The sequence below is a fragment of the Equus quagga genome, chromosome 13 (genome assembly GCF_021613505.1).
Source record: "Equus quagga isolate Etosha38 chromosome 13, UCLA_HA_Equagga_1.0, whole genome shotgun sequence".
Lineage (NCBI taxonomy): Eukaryota > Metazoa > Chordata > Mammalia > Perissodactyla > Equidae > Equus > Equus quagga.
The window spans coordinates 23,486,867-23,490,272 of NC_060279.1; the positions used below are offsets into that span (position 1 = coordinate 23,486,867).

General features: G+C 50.8%; 1 protein-coding gene across 1 annotated transcript in view; it reads right to left on the bottom strand.

Moving 5' to 3' along the window:
- The window catches only part of NENF (neudesin neurotrophic factor), an 11,958-nt gene extending 11,811 nt beyond the window's left edge, over positions 1 to 147 (bottom strand). The window contains exon 1 of the mRNA XM_046683957.1: positions 6 to 147. The gene's annotated coding sequence lies outside the window, so the exon portion shown is untranslated. The remainder of the gene's footprint in view (positions 1 to 5) is intronic.
- Between the last annotated feature and the right edge of the window lie 3,259 nt (positions 148 to 3,406).

Sequence of the window (3,406 nt, forward strand, 5' to 3'; positions counted from 1 at the left end):
CCCGTCCCGCGGCCCGGAAGCCCGCCCGGCGCGCGCCCGCTGCCGGCCCGCCCCGCGCGCACCCGCAGGCCGCGAGGCGGGAGCCGCCCGCCGGGGCTTCGAGGGCCGCGAGCCGGGAGCAGGACTCCGCGCCCTCCGCGCACTGCGCGGCTCGCACGGCCCCGGGACCGCGCCGCTGAGCGCATGGAGCTAAGATTACAACCCAAGGCACTGACGCGAAACGGCCGACGGAAAGTTGAGCCAAAGAGCCACGTACGTTCCAGCACGTAGTTCCTTGATTAGGTGCATAGATGACACAGCCCAACAGCCCAGGTATTTTTATAAACTAGGACCCCAACTTTATTCATTCACTTTTACTTTGGGCTGATTTGTTTTCTTTCCCAGATGTGTTTAAATTTCAGGTCCCCAAGAGGATTTTTGCAAAGGGTAGGGCACGGCACAGATATGCACTAAAATAATAATAGCTAACACTTGTGCAAGGATTCCTTCATGAATTTATTCAGCAGATGCTTTTTGAGGGCGTCCGTGTACGAGGTCACTGGGGATGCATCGCTGAACAAGACAGATCCACGCCCACTTGGAGTTTCCGTTCTAGGGGAGAGAGAGACAAGGAGTAAACTGAGATGCAGAGGGTTTGTGGACCGATCCTGTGTAGGTCTCTCTGCACTAGCAGCCCTTTCTGTTGAATAAGTAAATGTATGAAAACTTGGTGCATCACTGAGGAGAGGCTTCGCCTGGTGGTTGAGGCAGACTGTGGGACTCAGGGCCCTTACTGGAATCTTGGCTCTGCCAGCTACTGTGTGACCTTGGGCAAGGAAGGTATTTAAGGGTCTCTGCCCTGCGGTTTCATCATCTGTAAAACAGGCGATAATAACAGTTCTTACTTCATAGAGTTACAGGGAGGATTAAATGAGTTAATACACATGAAAGTGCTGAAGCTGACTTGGCACGCTTGGCACCCTGAGCCGTGCTTTGGTCTCCTTTGCCAGTTCTCCCAACCACAAAAGGTTAGCGAGCCCCAAGAACTCAGTCTTTGATCCTCTCCTCTTCCCTATCCACATGCCCTTCCTTGGCGATCTCATCCACTCTGTGGCTTTACATACAACCTATATGCCAATGATTTCAAAGTTTACATCTCCAGCCTAGAACTCTTCCTGCAATTCCTGACTCATATACCCAACTGCCAGTTTGAGACTTCCACTTAGATATCAGTGTTCTCAAACGGAACAAGCCTCAAACTGATCTTAATCTTCTCCCCCCAGAACCTGCTCTCCTACCATCTCTTCTTATCTCAGGAAGTGGCAACTCCATCCTTCCAGTTGCCCAGGCCAAAACAATCGGGGTCATCCTTGACTCCTCTCTTTCTCTCAGACCCGGGGTCTCATCTGTCAGCAAATCCTATCAGCCACATCCTCAAAACATATCCAGGATCCACCCCCTTCTCACCACCTCCCACCCTGGACCAAGTTGCCATCGTCTGTCACCTGGATTATCGCAGTAGCTCCTATATTTCAGTCTCTTCTCAATACAACAGCCAGAGTCATTCCATTAACCCCTCCTTCTGTTCCATTCACTCAGCGTAAAAGCCAAAGTCTTTTAAAAATAAGCACAGATCTGCCCTCCACTTCCTCTCCCTTTACCCCTTACCTCCCTGACCTCATCTCCTACCCCTCTTCCCTCCTTGCTGTTCCTCCAAGAAGCAGGGCGCTCTCCGTCCTCTGCATTTATTCTCAGGGCTTTCCCTGTGCAGGGATTGCCCCCCTTTCCAGGCCACTAAGATTTTTATACCAATACCTCCTTGCCAGTGGGGCCTTCCCTGGTCGGCCTTTTTAAAGTGGCACCCCCAACGCTCCCTATGCCTCTGTCCCACTTTATTTTTCTCCCTAGTATTTATCACCACCTAACACACTACTATGCAAAGGAGACCAAAGCACGGCTCAGGGTGCCAAGCGTGCCAAGTCAGCTTCAGCACTTTCATGTGTATTAACTCATTTAATCCTCACTGTAACTCTGTGAAGTAAGAACTATTATTATCGCCTGTTTTACAGATGATGAAACCGCAGGGCAGAGACCCTTAAGTACCTTGCCCAAGGTCATACAGTAGCTGGCAGAACCAAGATTCCAGCACGGGCCCTGAGTCCCACAGTCTGCCATCAACCACCAGGTGACACCTCTCCTCAGTGATGCACCAAGTGTTCATACATTTACTTATTCAACAGAAAGGGCTGCTAGTGCAGAGGGACCTATACAGGATCGGTCCACAAACCCTCTGCATCTCAATTTTCACACAAGTAACATACCAGCCTGCATCCTTGATGGGATTTGTTGAAACTAAAAATGATAATGGACATGAAAGGCTGTGTGAACGGCAGCATGCAGTGTCCATGTTACACCGTGTCACAGCATCTCTGGGTTAGAAGAGGGCTTTCTCCACCCTTGAAGAGAATACCGTCCCTTCCCAATGCATCACATAACTTCATCACATCCCTGGTGTACAGTGTGCTGCTTCTCCGCTTGAGCCCTTTCTCTCTCTGTAGTTCTATTTGTTAGAAACTTCTTTGAAGTAAAAGATACTGCCTATAATTTCTACCGATCAGATCAAGCTTCTCCCTCACTGAGACACCGAGTACAAGTCTATAATTTAACAGCATACTCATATGCCCTTGGGTTTCTCCAGGCATCTCCCCCGATTGCCCTTCTCTTTGAACCCAGATTTGGTTTTCCAAACAGAATCAGTCAGTCATCTGCAAGGAAAACAGAAACTATTCTAAATCAGCATGGCTCTAATGCAGGGAGCTCGTTACACAGGTGATAAAAGAGGCCAAGACATAACCCTGAGGCAACCCAGAGATTAGCAACAGCAGGAACATTAGCAACATCCTGCCAGTGGAAAGGAGGAGATGGTGTCATTAGAGACTAGGGGCCTGGCTCTCCTGGCTGAAGCTAGACCCACAAAAGGCCTTTGCATCAGGAGCTGGAGCCATGGAAGGGAAGCTGCTGGAGGCAGAGGAAAAGGGAAAGAAAAATCCTGCCTTCTCCTTTGCTCAGATCCCCTCCCATCTCCCAGCAGTGCTTCCTCTTGACTGAACCCAGTGGAAACCCAGCCCACAGGGCCAGTCCCTGCAACCCACTGCTGAACAGGGGAGGCAAGGACTGGATCTGAGAGGCAACAAGTCCAGGATCAACACAACCCAGCCTCCACCGTCTGGCCTCTGCCTGCCTCTCTGACTCTGTCTCTTACATGCCCCCTTTAGTACCCCCCAGCCACACTGCCTTCTGCTTATGTTCCAGCCTGGGCCTTTGTACTGTTCTGGGGCCCTCTGCCTGGGGTGCGGGTCATCACATGCTGGCCTCTTCTTATCTTTCAGATCTCAACTCACAAGTAACCACCATCACGAGGCCCCTC